Source organism: Gouania willdenowi, chromosome 22 (genome assembly GCF_900634775.1).
Source record: "Gouania willdenowi chromosome 22, fGouWil2.1, whole genome shotgun sequence".
NCBI lineage: Eukaryota > Metazoa > Chordata > Actinopteri > Blenniiformes > Gobiesocidae > Gouania > Gouania willdenowi.
The window spans coordinates 28,475,588-28,496,096 of NC_041065.1; the positions used below are offsets into that span (position 1 = coordinate 28,475,588).

At 38.1% G+C, this 20,509-nt stretch overlaps 1 long non-coding RNA gene across 2 annotated transcripts in view; it reads left to right on the plus strand.

The window, feature by feature from the left end:
• LOC114456562 (uncharacterized) overlaps positions 1 to 2,517 on the plus strand; it is a 142,619-nt gene extending 140,102 nt beyond the window's left edge. For both annotated transcript variants that reach the window (XR_003672843.1, XR_003672844.1), the window contains exon 4: positions 2,122 to 2,517. This is a non-coding gene — a long non-coding RNA (uncharacterized LOC114456562). The remainder of the gene's footprint in view (positions 1 to 2,121) is intronic.
• The last annotated feature ends 17,992 nt before the right edge of the window (positions 2,518 to 20,509 follow it).

Here is a 20,509-nt window from a genome sequence, read left to right on the forward strand (position 1 = left end):
TACTTATTGTTTATCCCTGTAAAGCGTATTTGAGCACTGTAAAAGCGCTATACAAATAAAATGTATTATTATTATTATTATTATTATTATTATTATTATTATTATTATTATTATTTTCGGTTGTTTCCGTAGAAAGCCACATCATCAACTTTGATTTCTGCCGTTTTCGAGTATTTTCCCTTGAACGCCACAATATCAACATCCGCCATTGTTTTGTCGACAACTTTCAATCCCTGAATACAGCAAAAATGTCACTTTGGTAGTGTTTTTGGGTTACACTGGCATCAGAAGTGGATGAGAACAACTTCTGGATGAAATGCAGATAAAAAATGTTAATAATTATTCCCTTTAAATAGAGTTTTCTAGCTTTAAACAGAAATTTTTTGCTAGATGTGCTTGATCTTGTCTTGGACGTCATCTTTACTAATATTTAACAAAACATGCAACCAAAAAAACATTTGAGAGATATTAAAAGTATAGCAACAACATACATTTCCTAATCCTACCCAATAACACTGTACGAGAACAATTGAAAAAGCTACAAAAAAAAAAACGTTAATGTATTAACTTTTATCATGGTGTGGCTCTAAGCTACACATCATGGCACAGGTTTTATTGCAGCTATAATACATGAACTCTCTCGTGACTTGCTAACCTCCAAAATGATGCCCATGAATCTCCTCCTTTCGGCTCCTCTGAAAGCTCCGGAGAGGTTTCTCCAACAAGCTGTTGTCCCTTCTGTAAGCACAAACACAAGAATAGTGCATGTGTGTATCTCTGTAGCATAGGGCTGTAGAAAAGCTTGCATGGTAACGCCTCATTAGCCATACTGCCTCAGTCTTTGGCCTCCAGTGGGGTGCAGAGCTCCTCACCAAGCCCAGACGTCAAGGTGACCCAACATGCCCCAGGATGGCGAGCAGACAGACAGGAAGCGGTTTGTCCTGACTGCACTGGAGTACCATAGATTCTGTCCATATTCTCTGTATGAGGCCTTGGTATCTACCACACCGCTTATACATCGCTGTGGTATCATTTTTCAACGCACCGCTGTCACGACATCCGTCCCAGTTGAAGGTGACCTCACGGACTTGTTCAACTAAAACCCTAAATCCTCTTTTTCTGGTGAAAACAAATCTATTTGATTGCTGTTGATTGATTCTAGTCCAACAAATACTTTAACTCTTTTAGTTTAAGTATTTTGTTGGTTTCAACCCTCACGTGTCTCAAACTTGTGGCCAAGGGGCCAAATCTGGCCCATTGAAGCATCCAAATCGGCCCGTAGGAGAAAATAAAAATGTGACAGAGACGACAAGAATCATTGTGTGAATTAAACTTAACATTTGCTGGGGCTCTCAGTTTTTTGGCCCCTGAACTCAAATTAGTTTGACACCCCTGCTCTATGGATTGAAACACAGCTACCACAATCAAATATTGCTACTGGCTGAGAATAGTAGTTTTGACATTTTCTTGGCTTCTTACGTCACCGTTAGCCCCGCCCCTTCAATAGAAACTAGCACCTGTGGACTCTGCAATCTGTGGCGAGTAGGTTGGATTAAGATAATTGTGAATACAGAGGTATAGTAAGTACTGAGTAGCTAATTAGCATAGCATAGATGGTTCTTTGGAGATTTTACAGTATAGACTGGGTGTGTCTTAACTGCTTCAGGAGCCCCGCCCATAATCAAGGCATTTTTAAATTTTATTTCCCGCCCTAGTGGCCAGCAAAAACTCTTACCCTTAGCCTACTCTTTAAAGTGATGTGATGAAATCGTCTTCATTGTAACATCCAGAAACTTACGCTTTTGATGATGCAATGCTCTTCTCTGTGTTTTTCATAGTCAGAACGATCAGACTTCAACGGTGGATTTTCAGACGCCAATGTGATTGCTTTTGCTGAGTCATCTTTAGCAGATGAGATGTTTTGGGTGTAATCTTTGGATTAAATGCACAAACTAAACTATATCTGTATTTATCCTGCCATTTTGTACATGCACACATATCTTCCTGTTCCTTTTCCATCCATTTATCTTTCCATCCCTTCTTCTTCCCATTCGTGTTACTCCCTCCCTCTCTGCCTCATCTTATCGCCCCCCCTCCTCCATTTCCCCCCTTCTAACACAGGACAGATTGGGAAGCTGTGATGGCAGCACAGAAGTTGAGGGAAGAAGCTATTTATCCCAGACGGATCAGGAGGTGTGTGACGGAGGTGGGACGGTTGCTGCAGGTCAGTGACGTTGGCAGGCGCCAGGCAGGCCGGCCCACATGGCTCGGGGACTGTGGGGACTACAGACAGATGGCACCTGGTGGGTGACAAACAATTAACAAACCAACAAGAATAGCTGGATCGGCAGTATACCCCACAAGCCACAGGAGTTAGCAAGCGAGCGAGCGAGTGCATCTGTGCTCTGAACACTTTTACTTCTTACTTTTTCCTCTTCCCAAGTCTTTGTTTTGTTAACAGTTGCAATTTACCCATGTGTCTCGCTCACAAAACACTCTTGTTGCCGTGTTGCTATAGAGCAGTCTAAATAAAGCAGTGTTGAGCATATGCACTCAGCATATGTTTCTGTTTATTTCTCTGCAGTTTGAGGAATAAGCATTGGGTAGGCAGGCAGCAGAAAAGGTACAATCGTTTGGTTTGCAATACATTTGATATCTTCCTTAATGTGGAATAAAAGTCATAAACAAGAAGACAGGGTTTCCTACCTGACATCATCATCATTCATCTTCTGTTCATGTTTTGTGTCTAATTCATGCAGAAAAATTGATTCAGTCTGCTAAAAAAGCATTGTACTGTGGTGGTCGGTGGTAATTCCCATTCTAAACTACATCCAAATGTCATAATTGTAGAGATTTTTTGCACTCTGCTCTCTCTTATTGTACAGTGTTCTGTCATAAACGTATAAAATCTGTTATTTTTGTCATTTTTTTAAACGGGAGAGGATTTATTATTCACTCTGAACTCATCTGTTAGAATTATTGGCTTGGACTGGCATGTGTTCCTTGTGTGTGTTGTGTGTTGTGTGTGTGTGTGTATGAACACATCTGGAGTCTAGAACTCCATGGCTCTGTGGGCAGGGGTCCTATCTACACGCAGCATCGGGTCCGGAGACCGGCCATGTTGACATAGGTGGGCAACCATACCGGCAATCTGTTTCAACAGTCAGCGGTTCTCCTCCCTCAGCATATACAACTATACGTGCTTTGATTCTCCACTGAGAAACAAGGGGGGTGCAGAGAAGACAGGAAGTGGGAATCTGGTGGGGTACCAACAATAAACTATCTGTTCAAATGCTAATTTTAGAAATACTGGGAAAATCTTAACATCTCTTGTTGTGTTACACTATCCAACCATTGGGCCAACCAGCTATAAATCCACCCAACCAGTTATAAATCCATCCATCCATCCATCCATCCAACCAGTAATGAATCCATCCAACCATTGGGCCGACCAGTTATAAATCCATCCATCCATCCATCCATCCATCCATCCATCCAACCAGTAATGAATCCATCCAACCATTGGGCCAACCAGCTATAAATCCATCCAATCAGCTATAAATCAATCCAACCATAAATCCATCCAATCAGATATGAATCAATCCAACATCCATCCAACCAGTAATAAACATATCCAACCACACATCCAACCAGTTATAAATTCATCCAACCAGTTATAAATCCATCCAACCATAAATCCATCCAACTATTGGGCCGACCAGCTATGAATCCATCCAATCAGCTATAAATCAATCCAGCCATCCATCCAACCAGTAATAATCCATCCAGCCCACACATCCAACTAGTTATAAATTTATCCAACCAGTTTATAAATCCATCCAACCAGCTATAAAGCCATTATCCATCATCTACACTTATAATTTTATTAAATCAATCCAACCATCCATCCACAACCACCTACAGCATCACTTATTGGTCCATCTATCCAACCAGCTATAAATCCATCCAACCATCCACTTATTCATCCATCCAACCGGCTATCCAACCACATATACTATCCACTTATTCATCCATCCAACAAGCTATAATATCATTCATCCATCCATCCATCCATCCAACCAGCTATAAATCCATTCATTCAGTTATCCATTCATCCACCTCTCCATCTATTTGCAATGCACAGTGGCACTTTGAATAACTTATTTTAGAAGATAATGAAACTCAATGATCTAAATGTATTGTATGCACTCCTTTAACTGACCGATATATGTGGAAGTGAACTACTTTTCTTCCCCTGTCCTTTTCTTTGCCCTACAGCATCCTGTCCATTCTCTTGATAGTGTAGTTGTTCTGATCCCTGTGTTCCATTTAAATGAAAAGTTACTGTATTTTATGATCCCTGACCCTTGTCCTGTATGTAATCGTGTGACATTTTCTTACATCAGCCAGTCTAGGGACAACAGATGGAAATCAGCCTATGGCTATAATCTGACATATTTACATTTTTTTGAATGTTCATTGATATGTACTGTCCCTACTTAAATAAAAAGAATGAATAAATCCAACCAGCTATAAATCCTTTCAACGATACATCCAACCACCTACACCATCCACATATTCATCCATGCATCCATCCAACCAGCTATAAATCCACTCAACCATTTATCAAAAACACCTACACCATCCACTTATTCATCCATCCATTAAAACATGAAAAAAAGGACATTGTGTCCATTTGTGTGATTTTTTTTTTCTTCATAAAACTAGTTGTATCATTGTGTGTCTGTAACATTGATCTGCATTAAATATGTTGGGACATTCTTGGACTAATCATGAAAATGACTCAATTTAACACTTGTGTGTGCATGTGTGTGTGAGAGGCTTGTTAAAAAAACTCATCAGGTCGAGCAGATTTATTAGCTCATCACACTGTCAGTTGGAATTTTATCTCGTGGTTGAGTCAAAAAGCACACGCCAGTACTACACACAAGGAAATATTTGAACATGAACATGAAGGATGGTGATAATCTGGTCCAAAGTTGATTAAAGTCATTTTAAAAACACACTTTTGCCTAAAGATGTTGCTTTGTTTTTCTGCTATATTATAGACTACCAGATTTTATCCAAACTAATGCTTTTTTAAAGATTACAGTAGAAAAATAGATATGTTTTTTAAAAAAGACAATGTTTGTATGAATATATATGAATTAATCTAAATCCTCTAGTAGCTTTATAATATTTTCCATATTTTTCTGTGCATATATATGAGCCTGTTGTTGAATTCTTCACTCTATCTAAAGAAAATTGTAGCCATTTAAACATTTGCTATTGATTGCTCCAGCTCTATTTTTTTTGTAGCGAGAAGACAATTTCTTCTTCATGGCACTAGATAGAGATTTAAACCAATGAGCTTCTTTGAAGGCTAAAAAAATCAATCTGTATTCACACAATGTAGCGAAAGGAGCAAGCTGAACTGGTTCAGCTGCAGTGTTTGTACCCGGTCAAACGTTGATAAGAAAGGCCATATCTGCAGCTGCAAATAGAGCTCAGCTAATAGCGCCTTGGATATAAATTTTTCTGTCACATTCTAACCCTCCGAGGAGCTGGTTGGTCGATAAAACAGAAAGATTGGGTTGGAAATTGATTTTCTGAAATAATTGCTATTCTCTTTGCAATGGGGAACTCAAGAGTCTCAGAAGCTTTTTCTTATTTCCGCCGCTCTCTCCATTTTACCGCCATGAGTAAATATAAGAAAGTGCACAGCCTTTGGTCTCATCAAGGTGCACGTTGAGGTATTTTACCAATAAGATTTTGGGTACACAGCTCTGTGAATGAATAATAATATTTAACCTTTTGGACAGCTCAACATTAAATTGTCAGAATGTATTCTTTTGTTGATCACGTTGCAGCTTGGAAGCTTTTAAAGGAGCGAGATGTTTCTTTGTTCCTTGAAGCGATGTGATGGTTTCCACTCATCGCCCTAATGTGACAGATATTGACAAATACACGCTCTTTTAGCCGAAAGCTCTCTATCATTTGGCTCAATGTGTGTCAGCACACTGCTCTGGTCTTCAAGTGGCTGCTCCATCAATGTGAAAACAAAGGGTGATTGGGTGAGTGCTGTAATAATAAAGAATATGAGAAAATATCATTTCACATGCTTTCTTTCACACTTACACACACCAGGTAATGTGAAGGAGCTGTGTATGTTCTAATGAGAGTTCATCACCTGATTGTTTGTCTGTTCCTGAGCTGCAGATGTGGGTGTGTCTGTTGGTTCTTGATATAGAGCAGGGATGCTCAAATTCTTTTCATAAAGGGCCATAAATGATCTGATTTGGAGGGCTGTGAGTCAACATTAAACGTTCACGTTGCAGCACATTGAATATGGCTATAACTTAACTGTGCAAAATATACACTTTAATTGAAGAACACTTTTCTTTATTGTGTTTCATGGCATAACATTATGAAACATCTACATGTCTTCAAAGACATTGCCTTGAACATTCTGTTAAAACTTGAGAAAAATAATGTTTTTTAAATAAAGATTTTTTTTCTTATTAATGACTGTACTTTATTACATGCATTATGATATTTAAAAAATATCAAAAAAATGAAAATAACAATTTCAAGTATGGGCTGAGGGCCAAAACTAATCAACTAATCATGCCATGGTATGATGATTTGATTTGTGGTGCATTGCAGTGGCTCTAGTCTTGCATCCCTAAGTCCATCACAGTTGACTACCATCTAAAGTTGTGCTTCCTTTTGCTCCTGTGTAGAAAACGCCATCATGGTTAAGCTTAGATAAGCAAAAAACACAAAGGGGAGAGGGGGAAAAGAAGAAGGGAGAAAGGGTGAAAGACTCCTCGAGGCGCCGGGCCTATCTTGTCTATCTCCTCCTACGAAATACGTCGGCATTCCCAAAGACTGGTTGCCCTCTTGGAGCCATAAGAAAGGGAGACATAGAGATTTATGTCATGGTAACCCAATCTCTTCCTCTACTCAACTCCCCATCTTTGCCTTGCTGCATGGGAGAGCGAGGGAAAATTTAAGACGGCGAGAGCTGCTGATGTTTACGCAGGACTGGGATCGACTGTGTTCTCTTTCTGTTTTTCCAGTCTGATATATGGGCCATGCAGTGATTTGTAATCATCATCGCAGTACTCGTGTGCATCCACAGCCTGTGCAGGCATTAGCGTTTGATATCTGATACAAGTGGACTTACTTTATTTGGGACTGTGTGGGATTGACTCCCACGGATAGCTTTGGGAAGAGATGTGACACTCGGAGAGAGGATGAAAAAGGAGGAGGTCGTGTAAACACGTTCACACTTAGATCCTCGCTCACTCACATGCTAACACATTTCCAGCCAATACTCACACAGTTACATTTTTAGGATGCTTTGCTAATGCTCTTTTAACATTATAACATTCACCAGATTTTTTTTATTTATTTTTATTTTGGTCCAGATTGCAAAAGAAAAAAAAAAAAAATCTGTGAAAAAGTTGAGACTTTCTAAACTAAACAGATGCCGATAACAAGTTGTAAAGCCAGCATGGGAGATTGTGCCACTTATCCCTATTCATACCTACTGGAATTCAAAAAGTCAACAATGTAGTGTTGGCGTACATAATGAATGAAACACAGAAAGTGACATCTCCTTGAATTCATAGGTTTAATATTTGATGCTACACCTGAGAGGTGAACATATGATTGAATCAAATGTTAATGTGAAAAATGCAATATGCTGAAATGCTGGAGTCAGAGGGAGGAGATGGAATTAGTGCATCTAAGGATGGCAGACTTAGATGTGAAGAACTGCAGTCACTTTATATTCCAAACTTAGTCAAAGATTTAATTTGTTGCTTCCTAAATAGTGTAATAAATAAACATGTACTCTGATTATCCCACTTTTCATTCGCAGTCTATTATAACGCAACGCCATTGCAACACAAATATTTACCATGAATATCATGAATAGAGGTGAATAAAGCACATGAAATAAATAACTGAGTAAAAATATACACTTTGGTAAAAGTGAAAGTCACCCAGTAAAAGTCTTAAAACGGCTCACATTTAATGTACTTAAGTATAAAAAGTATCTTGTGAAGAAAAAACACTCAAGTATCAAAAGTACAAGTAAAAGTAAAGTATTTACAAAGTATGCATAAAAAAAAGCAAAACAGCTCTACCTGGTTTTCCCCTTGTTCTCTTTATTTCACTTTAAGGTAAATGGAAAAGATGTGGTATGACAAAACAAACAAAAAAACACCTGAGAAAACATGAACAGTTAGTGAAACATGTGTCTGCCTGAGATATTGAATGATATTTCCTCTAAATGGCAACTCCTTAGCTTTCAGAAACTGGTGGAATTCCTCAGATGGAGCAAATATTAGCAGAATTAAGGTCTGATATGATTTTTTTATTGGATGACCGAGTGGGGCAGACATGGTAACAGGCGGCCAAAAATGGTCCAAAAGTGGCAAAAACATGCAAGAAAAAGAGTATAGAGTGACTGGAATTGGCCAAAAACAGTCAAGAGTGCCCAAAAAATGGACAAATAAAGCGGAAGCAGGGGTCTAATTTATAAACGCAGTGTACGTACAAAATGAAACGTACGCCACATACAGTATAAGCAAAGTTTGCACCTCCACGGCAGCTCTGACCCTGCCGTATGCACAAAATCATGAGAAACGGGAAACTCCGCCCCCAACAGGAGAAGGATGACTGCTCCCCAGGGATGGGTTAAAATACAGAGGACAAATTTCAATATATATGTGTAACAACATCTATACATGACGAATAGAGGCTTAAAGCCCAGTTTAATTTAATTTAGAGAGACCAGTGAGACCTATGCTGCGGTGCCCCCGGCCTTACTCACCCCAGCACCATCGACCAGTAAACACCCTGGGACTGATAAAAAATATGGTTTTACTTGAAATTAAATATTGTGAAAAACATATAGTACCAAAGGTGTTAATTTTTTTTTTCAAACAAAGAAACACTATTTAATCCCATGCTTCTGGCACATATAGTGCATCTGTGTCCCCTCAACCTCCGTTAAAACACAGAGGGGTACCCCAGTGATCCTCCAGCCTTTCGTCTGTGAGGCTGGAGGTATTAAAGCAAATACATTTGCTTTAATTGCTCATTTTCCCCCTTGGTCCACCGTGAAATTCTTATTAGTGAATATTCATTAAAGGCGTTGAACTGACCTTTTATGGACACCGAATGGGCGGAGTAAGGGGTTTTCTCACGTGCGACAACTTTCGAGTTGATTGTGATTTAAAAACGGAAACAGGCGTGGGAAGCACGTGCGCCGTCGTTTATAAGCCGTACATTTTTTTGTGTATGCACTTCCTGGTTTTTAGCGTACGCCAGCTGAGGTGCGCTTACCGAGGCACACTTTTATAAATGAGGCCCCAGGTGGTATGTAAATGGCTAAAGTTAGCTTAAATGGGCAACATGTGTCAAACAATAGTGAAAAGGGGCAAAAATGTGGGAAAAAAAAATGGCAAAATGTAGGGTAAAAATGAAACGAGTGGCAATTATTGGGCAATAGTCAGCTTATTTGGATAAAAAGTGGCCCAAAAAATTCAAGAAAGAACAAAAATTGGATAAAAGTGTCAAAAAATACGAAAAAAAGGGATATTTATTGGCAAAAGGTAGCTAAAATCTGAAAAAAGTGTCAGAATTTTTTAAAAAGGGGGAAAAATGGGACAAGGAAGATGCCAAATGGAAATCGGTAACACAGGGTTCAAAAGTTTCCCTCTTTTAAGGTTTTCTAGGGGAATAATGGTTAAAATTCAGACATAAAGAGCCACATGTTGAGCATCACTGACTTAATAATGTAGCTGGTCTGGACAGAAAATATCTAGACAGAAGTTTTGTCCCAGTTCACCCCTGTCCCTAACCCCACTAGATCCCTCCACCTATAACCAAAAAATGCCAACATAGCTCCAAAGGTGTCATCATTTAGCAAACACTCAATGACAGCTTAATGACACCTCATTCATGCTAATGACAAATAACGACAGCGTAATGTCAACATTATGAATAAAACTTCAAAATGAAGTGTGACCAAAGTTTGGCTGTGTGATGCTTCTTACCTGAACAACTCCTCATCTTCACTCACATCCCTGCATCATCCTTCCAAACATGGGTTGAACCCCCCAGGACTGTCTCTCAGGCAACCCCCTGCCCTGTTTAAATGCAGTGTTGGCTGTGCAGGCAGCCTCATTGTCAGCCTTGGCTCGCCAGTGGTACACGCTGTGCCTGGCACCCTGTGGAGGGGGAAGGAAGGAGCACAGCGGGGCCGGCCTGTCTCCAACATTTCTCCCACCGAGCCAAAGGCCCCTCTGGTGGGGCTCGGAACACCAGAACAGGCTGGGAGAAATGGTAATGAGGACCAAGACTCCTGTTCCACAGGGATTCCATCACAGGTTTTTAGACACATACATACACATACATGCACAGAAAGAAAGGAAAGACGGAAATATGCAAATATAGAAACATATGTGCCAAAGCTCGTCTGCTCATATTCAGGCTGGCAGAGATGCAGGAGATCAAACACACACTAAGTCACCATCCAGTTATGGAGCAGTTATTGGCTTTCACAAAATACTGGGTGTTGTTTATCATTTGCAACGCCGCGGATTTGCTTAGGATTTGTCTTTGAAGTTTTGGGTTATTTTTTGCTTTTTGTAGGTAGCATCAAAAATTATTTACACCATTCATGGTTTCCAGCTATTCAAGCTATTTAAGCTACTCAAATAGGACATTTTTTTTTAAAACAGGCAATGTTCTTTACAGTAACATGTACTGTATTTGTTCACAGGTAATTAAAATACACAAAATGAGTCATAAAGCACACAAAATGTCAACAGAGATACACAGAACAACCACTTAAACACACAAAAACAGCCGACAAAAATACAAAGATTGACAGACAAATACTGAAAATGACTCCAATAACATACTTAAAGACTCAAAAAACACACAAAATGAGTACAAAAATTTCAGAAAAATACTAAATGACTCCGAAAACACAAAAGGACAACAGAAACACACAAAAAAGCAACAAAGACAAAACCTTTTTGTTCGTTCCTGTGTTAAAGCTCAGATTTGTCATGTTTTTGTGGCCCCCACTGTGATAGAAGTTGCCCATCTTTGCAATAGAATGTCATTGTTGTTTTTGTTGTTTGTTTTCTCAGGGAGAACCTCAATATATTGCATATCAGTGAAAAAAAAAAAAACACCTATGGATGTTCGATATTAGCTTTTTGCTGATATCTGATTTGCAGATATTGCCCAACACTAAATTTCCGATTTCCCATATTTACCGACACGTGACCTGGATTTAGGCGTGGGGGTCTATGTATATAACTCCTTGTAAATATCAGGTTGAGGATACTTTTAAAGGGATGCCCCATTGGATGTATTTTACAATTAAACCTCATCTGTGAGGAAAGAAAACTTATTTACCTTTAGTAATGGAAAAAGTGCCATGTTCGTTTTTATTATGTTATCTCAAAAAACACAAATGGCACATACTGTATCAGCTTTTTCATATCTTTGGAAAAACCAATACAGATGTAGATTGATACTACATTTTACAGCTAACGTTAGCCGATAATATCGTCCATCTCTAGAAATACTGATATATTACTCATTTTACGTCAATTTTGTGTCATCTATACACTTAGAGTTATTTACTTCACAAATAATAGTAGAAATAAAGAATACATATGGTGACATTAGACATGGTTGAAGATTATTGAGATTTCATTGAGTTTCATCTGTGTGCTAATTGTGCTAAATAAGCTAGCACAACATTAAAAACACAAGCAAAAGTGACTTGTCTCAACTCAAGTGTCATCAGAATTATGCAAATGCAACACCAGTGGGAAGTGTTTGGGTTGTAGATACAAACCATCGCATGCATGCGTGACTGCTTTGTGAGATGTTAAAGATGAGAAGGGATGAAAATTGGATTAAATTGTGTGTGGCAGCTCACTGTAGGGAGGTAATTAGGGACAAACATTGAGACGCAGAGTCTGATCTCTCCTGCTGGAGGTTAAGTGAAATAGGAGCTGTGAGTCCCAGCGTCCCGGTGGCACAGTGATTAGAATTTCCTAATGTGGGGCTAATGGGATGTCAGCCGGGAGCAGAACCCCTACACAGAACCACTCGTAACAACAAGTGGTCAAAGATCAAGCCTGATTAAGGAGATAGAGACGAGAAACATAAGCAAATTGCTAGTAATGATGAAGATATGAATTCATCTTGGAGCTAAAGTCATCACTTCATTCACCGATGAACTGTAAGGAGAACTTTTGATTGCTTCGTGATCACCATGTTCTGTATTTTTGGAATAACATGTACTGCAAATTCATAAAAGTTACTTTTTAATGAACAAAATTAAAAACAATGATTCATCTTCAAAAAACAAATGTCTGAGTATATCATTTACAGATGGGTATTGAATTCTGTCATTCTTTTATCAGTACCGAACGAAATCTGTCGCTACTACCGAGTACTGATTCACGTAAAATCGAACGGCATCGTGTTTTGGTAGCTAAATACATCTTTGTGATTATGGGGGAGTGGAAGAGTTGGTGATTTTCCATGCTGCATTTGAAAGCGTACTGACGTCAGAAACTGTAATATTCGTAATCGATGAAGTGCAATGCCAGAGATGGGAATACTTCTAATCTGAGAAAGCACCTGATTAAACATGGCCAGCAACAGCCAGCAATTTGGTGAGAACAGCAGGGGTGGGGGGTATTGGTGAACATTTTAGAAGGAAAAATATTTTTTTGTTAGCAAACTTGCACATTTTATCTAATTTTTCGGAATTTAGAATTTGACTAGTCAAGTTTTTTTAAGAAGTGGCTATCTGTACGGTTGCCGTATCAATATACCAACATTCTGTCCGTACGCAGCGCCCCTCATTGGCCAGTTTAGGTCACGTGACTAAGACTAACCCTAACCCTAAAAATTGTTGCGATATAGGGTCATAACCGAACCCTAAGACGCTACGTACGTGTACTTCGGTAAACTTACCAATAGCACCGGGGGTTGTCCGTACAGCAACCGTACGAATAGACACTTTCAATTTTTTACCTATTTCATCAAAGGTTACTTTCTTTTTAAAACCCATTTTGTTTAAAGGTGCCTGAAAATGTTCATTATTTAAATTGGAGCGTAACAAAAAAAGTTTGGGAACCACTTTATTTGTGAAAATGTATATATTGAGAAATAAATGTTAAAAATTAAAATTTTATTACTAAACAAAATAAGCATTTATTACCCCATAAACAGAGGTGAAAGTAATGGATTACAAGTACTCACGTTACTGTAATTGAGTTGCTTTTATGGGTACTTGTATTTTTTTCAGTATTTTTCTAAATCATTTACTTGTACTTAAGTATGTTTTAAAAGAAGTAAAGTAATTCCTTACCATTCTCCACTCAATTACTGAGTAAATTATTATTTTTTGTATTTATTTTTCTAAATTTCCATTTCATTGAACATAATCCATATGTTCTTAGTCGTACCATTTCTGATCAAAGCCCAGTCACTTTCTTTGGTTCAGGTTGTGGTTTCTACTTATTATGTTGTTACCCATTGTTTTAGAGTTCATAAATGTACCAATACATAGAGCCTGAGAATGTTTTCATTTATTTATTTATTTAATTCGTTGGTGTTACTTTATTTAAAAAATAAATTGCACATTTTGACGTACCTTTTATTTTATACAGATGCCTTTGTGAAAAATAAATTAAAGTTCCAATCATCTCTTCCATTATGAGTTTATACATGTGATGTTTACTTTATGTAAGGGAACCATGGCAAGATTTATTACTAAAAATAAACATGGAGGGTGAAAGTAACTAGTAACTTTTACTTTGAGTACTATTTAGTTGATCTACTTTTTACTTGTACTTGAGTATTTTATGTATGAGTATGACTTGCTTGTACTTGTACTTGAGTAGGATATATCAGTACTCTTTACACCTCTGCCCATAAACACACGAAAGTACTGAAAATCGGTATCGTTGAGTACCGATACTGATTCACATGTACCAGGTATCGGTTCAAATGTGAAAGAATCCCTTCTGTAAGTTCCGTAACACCAATGCTGTTGGTACTGGACTGTAGTCTCACTGCCATTTGCCAATTAAGAAAAAAACTCCACACCCCCGTTCTGTTGCTCTGCTTGTTTGCTAAGTCGTGTCCACCCTCTCCAGCCCCGGCTCGCAGCAGCAGCAGCATATTTGATCAAGCTCCGTAGAGGATTAGATAGCATCCCGCGCTGCTGATTGCTGTGAGGAGTGTGGTTGAAACAACAACAATACATGCACAAGTCGACTGCCAGCCCCTGATGATGAAACAACAGGGGAAAACAAAAGCAGGCCCCACAGCTGCAGATGTTGACGCTGGGAGCTGTTTGTTGTGTGGAGGTGTGTGTGTGTGTGTGAGCTAGAGGTGGCATGCTTTCCTGTGAATATATGGATGTGCATTTGATTGTGTGTGGGTGTTTGAACACGTGTATTTGCACATTTCGGTGCGTCTGTATGCGCGTGTGTCAGAGCCGTGGCCCCGTGGCTATGAGGAACCCAGCTGGGAGAAAGAGTGAGTGCATTCATCCTGGCTCTCAGGGGCCGGGGGCCACACAGGTACCCGACAAGGGGATGAAAGCCTGCTCTGCAGATGTCACCCGCTGGGGTTCAGTGGCCTAGCCAGCAAATGTCATGTTTGGCAGCTGGCACACTGCTGGTCTCCCACCAGTTGTTGGCAGAGGCGTCTTCTAAAGGATGCTAGAGTGGGATGCAAGCACCGGGGGCGCCCTAATGGGAGCAACATTAAAGAGAGTTGCTGGCTTCTGCGTGTCATAGAACATTAACCTTGTCCTGTTTCCTGCCTCTCTCCAACAGCTGGTGCACACATTCCCTCTCTCTCTACTGATATACCAAAGTATTGATAATCTTTCAACTGTAAAAAGGCCAATTCAGCAGTTTATCAATTTTATTGTAATTTGGCTTAAACTGGGCAAAACATTTGCTACACGAAATTCACCAAAATTTAAACCAACACATATACAGTACATTTCGGAGGCCTTTAGTGTGCAACATTTTTAGATGGATAAATATATATAAATAAGATGACGACAATGATGAACAATTGTAAAAACACGTGTTAAATAAAAAATAAAGTAGTAATTTTGGGAGAGCACAAACCTTCGCCAGGCGGGTGATACTAAAACCCGCAAAACAACCGGAAACATTTCAGAGACATACCGGAGCGCCGTACTGAATGCATAGCCTGTAATATAACCAAGTTTATAATTGTACTGGTTATTATAGCTACTATCTTTACCAGGAAGCAAAATATTTATTCCTGGTTTTTTTTTTTTTCCAGTTTTATTGGGCTTTATGGCTCTTTTTTTTTTGTGTTTTTTTAGATTATTTGTATTTTATTGAAATCATACTACATGGGGAGGTCATTCATAAAGATAGATAGAGAGATAGAGAGATAGATAGATAGATAGATAGATAGTGGATAAGCAGCAAGAATATAAGAATAAAAAGAATAAAAATCATAAAAAACCAGGTCAGAGAAGGATGCAGTATAAATTTATAAATATATCAGTGCAAAGATAATAGCAACATCATAATTACAGACATAACTACTAATCCACATGATCGGAATGCAGTAGGAAGTAATCAGTGGTAACTAAAGTTAAATAAAACTCTGGAAAACGACAACCAGGAATACATATTTGGCTCCCTTGTAAAGATAGAAACTCTATCAAGCAGTGCAATGATAAACTTGGTGATATTACAGTCTGTGGATGCAGTACAGGGTCACATTTACTTCATCTCCGGTACGTCTCAAAAATGTTTCCAGGTTTTAGTAGTTACCTGGATCAATGATCCTGATCATGTAACCATGATTATTGACACTTTAAATGATTGGAAGAAGCTTATATCCCCATTAATAAAGATACAGTAGTTTCCAAATGTATGGGCACTCCCATTTTTTGGGAAAAATTGCAATGAAATGTGCAATCCGGAATGTTCATTTGAGTAATTGAGCAACTAAATTGACATAACTGAGTCAAATTTAATAAAAATTGGTCAATAACGAACAGAGACATGGATCTTTGAAATTTCGCTAAAGATTAGCAATGGCAATTTCATTTTATTTTTAAAACTTATTAAGAATCAGTATATTGATGCGGATCCCTTCCAAATTTTAAGGGAATCTTCGATGGTGTAAGGTCTATCTTTATGTTTTGGTAGAAATGGATGAAGTACTTTTTGCCAACAGACAAAACACTGGTGAAAATTGTACGGTATCCCTTTAGTGGAGGTAGGGAAAACTGAGGTACATTTTGACTTGATATTACAAATTCATTAAAACAAAACATTTCTATGTTAATATAGTAAAAAAAAACAACTAGTAAATAACTAAATACAACATGCATTTCATTAGCCCTGTATAAAGAGTGCTGATAATTTAGGCTTAAAAGCTCTCGACAATTTCCATGATGTAATCAAGTAAACAAAAAACAGTTTTTTGCCGATGTGCATAATTTCAATAAAAGTGCAATTAGATAAAGGAGGTTTGTTTTGAGTAAGGTTTTTCTTTTCACAGTTAATTTGTTTTCATTCCAACTGTTTCTTTGCACAGTGGTTGCCGTTTTCTATCTTGTACAACACAGATTTGTGCAGCGTCAAAGGTCACTAGACTCCCAGACGTTTGAAGGCCATCCTGCCGACCCACAGCTGAGCTCCCTGAGGTTACTCACACACAGAAACCACACCCACCCTGACCACACGCCGCACATGACTAAAAATCCACACTCAAAACAACACACATGCACAAATGTAATCTTTTAAAATATATATATATATATATATATATATATATATATGGGGGTACGTGTTGGCACTACAGGGGGTACTTGAAAGAGAGAGAGTGGAAAATTAACAAATTAAATAATTAAAATATGGGGTTTTATAATGTCTATTTTAGTTAGAAATAATAATTATTATTAATGATAATGTAAATCAGGGGTGTCAAACTCATTTTAGTTCAGGGACCAAATGGGGAGCAGCTTGATCTCAAGTGGGCCGCAGATTCTATGTGGGAAAATTAGTAATTTCAACATTATTGTGCCCTAGTTTGTACTTATACGTATACATAAAATACTAAATATGGTAGAAACCAATGACATCCAAGCAATAAGTGACAGATATCAGTCCCAACAGCATCTTCACTTTAAATTATGTAATAATTTTAAGAAAAATGTAAGGATTGTGTAAGAATTTTGAGTTTTTTTCAACAGTTTCACATAAAAAATGACTGCAAACATGCAATATTTTACTTTACGTAAACATAAAATACTAAGTATGTAAGAAACTGACCATATCCAAGCAATAAGTGATGGATTTCAGTCCCAACAGAATGCAATGTAATGTAATACAATACAATATAATATAATATAATAGAGTTTATTAACATATATACAAGTTAAAAAGAACAGAAAAAAAAGAACAGGTGCAATGGAATTCATGTGCATGTCCCAGAGTCAAATTGAAAAAAATTAAAAACAACAAATCAGTCAAGTCAGTATAGGTAGAAGGAGCAAAACAAGAAAAGAACAGAAGTATACGCTACAAAAAGATATATAAATATAACCTGAGTTGTATTTACATATTGTCCAGCATGGGGGATTAATTTTTCCCAGATTTTGTGACCAATTTCTATTTAATTAAGGGAAATAATATGTCATAATTTGAGGAAAATTTAAGGATTTTGAAAGAAATCTGAGCTTTTTAAAGTGTTCAACATTGAAAATGGCTGCAAATATTGAGTTTCATTTACACAGTGATTAATTATTTTCTCTGTCATTTTTACTGTCTCCTGGGGGCCGAATTGGATGCTCCAAAGGGTGAGATTTGGCCCCCGGGCCATGAGTTTGACACAGGTGATATTGACTAGAAAATTAACTGAAAATACAAGTCAGTCTCGGTCACACCAAGCTTGAGATGACCGGAAATGAAAAACTTTAGAAATAAATCTAGTCAGGAAGCACTAAATACTGTTTCATTCTACTTATTTACAAAACAATATTCTTTAAAATGTGTGTTATTACTCATTCATTCCATCATTATGCTCTATAGGTATTTTTTCACATTATTCTGAGCAAAATGTTGTAGTCAGACAAAGGGGTTAGATGCAATACATACGGGTATAGGTTTGTTTAAAAGGTGGAAAACAGAGATGTTAGCATTCTTGTTTCATTAAATAATTAAATGCCACTGATCCACGTGTGTCTAGTACAACACGTGCACACAACAAGTGTGTATTTTTTTCCCCCACAAGTCACACAGTAATTCCATTGGCACTGACGACGCTGTTCCAGTTGTTGGCCTTTGTGTTATTGCTCACTAGGGCATGTGCATAAAAAAAAAATTTAAAAAATCCCATTTGTGTAAATGTGAAAGGAAAGCATTAAACAAAGGTTGCTCCGGTGTTGCTATTCAACAGCACATCAATTTTCCCATAATACAAGAAAGCACAAGGGGGAATGAGTGGACACTTTGTTGTGTAAGTCTGAAAGAGTGAGATCACATTTCTGATCACTGTCAAGTCACTAATAGGAAACATATACATTTTAGTTTCAGGGGAAAAAAAAAAGAATGAGTCACAGGGTTTAACTTGTTCTTCAGACGAGATGTAAGTATCGCCTGCCAGAGATTCATTCTTCAGCTTTGTGTTTTAGAAACATCTGAAAATATTTAGTCTAATTTTGACAACACAGGTTCTCAGTTATCTTATGAACAACATAATTAGACTTCCTCATTATAACATCAACTTTCTTATAAAGTAGATAAAGACATAGGCTGTGTTCGAAATAGCATACTACTGTACTACTCATACTAAGTTTGACATCAAAATGTCTATGTAGTGCGTTCACATTAGATAGTATGAAATGATTGAGTACGCGAGAAATACCCAGATGTGTACTACATCGGATGTGCACAATGCACACTAGTCAAACTCATCCGTCCCATGATGCATTGTGAGCCGCATGTAAAATTGTCCTGGGACCAATGTCAAACTAAAAGTGAAACATTCTCTTTTCTAAACAAAAGCATCATTTCTTGTCTTCCATTTGTTTTTTTTAACGCTTTTGTAAATAGAGCTCTTGTTTTGAAGTTAGCCGGAACTTTAGTTTAGTCAGTAGCCCATTGGAGGGTCTCCGAAAATCTCTGAAATGTCAGAATAAAATGTGCATATGTGAGTTTTATGGATCAAATGACCACATGTTGATATTTTACTTGGTCACTTTCTTGCTGAAAATGTTTACAGAGATGTTTAGCCTCAGTGTGATTCAGGTTTTTGTCGTTGTAGGTTCCAAATGCATCTTAGGAAACTTGGAAGTATATGTCAGTAGGAACGCTCATCATCCTAATCATACTAATAGTATATAGTAGACAGTATATACTCATTGAGTTTGTAGTGTATAGTACGGAGCGTTCCATTTCAAACACAGCCATAGTATATGCCTCATAGATCAAAGGAGCCAAGGAGGCATATACTTTGATGTTGGAATTGCAGTTATAAAGTTGGTTTTTATCTCCACTGTAAACACACTGTTTGTTGACATTGTCTGAAAAGTTTTGAGCATTGCATTGTGGGATTTGGAGTCCCAACCAAAGACAGACGCATAGAAGTGTTTTTACTTAATTATTACTGTACTTCAAACTAAAAAATCCTAATATATCTGTAGATTGTGTAATCCAAAAGATGAAGACTGAGTAAGACTTTGAGCTAAACTAAACTTTACATCCACAGGCCGACTCTGATGTCATCCGTGTCATCGCTGACACATCACATGCACTGTAACGTGCATCTTATACATTCATACAGAAAATCTCTCTCACACACACACATTCACACACGTATACACTTGCCAAGTGGACAAATCACACCCAGGGGATTTGGCTGCATGCAATTAAGATTATGATCAATGACAAGTCAATCATGTGAGTCTGTTCACCTCTCCCTTCCCCAACTCAGCAATTATTCTCCAGCTGGCGGCGTCTGCACTCAGCCATTGGAGGAGGCATTAGGTTCCTTTTTCCATCATTTCTTTTTCCTTTGCCTCCACCCCTCTTGTGTTTCTGCTGCTCTACCCCCGGCCCTTCCTTCCATGACTTTTAACACACACAGTTTCCTTCGGCCTTCCCGCTCCTCGTCCTTCTGTTTCTTTGTCATTTTTGTGAAGCGTAAAGCTGTGTCAGTCACACCTGACAGCTGTAGGCCCTTCGTCATTAGCCTTCAGCCTCTCAGCCTTTAGATTCCATGTTGAGTCTATTACGTCTCCCCCAACACCAAACACACACACGGGGAGATGAGTGGGAGAGATGTTGCATTCAAAACCGGTGGATCATTACTGTAACGATCTTCTGAAGCAAAAGTATTATGATGTCTGGAGTGGTCGTGAAGAAATGGCTTTACCTTGTGC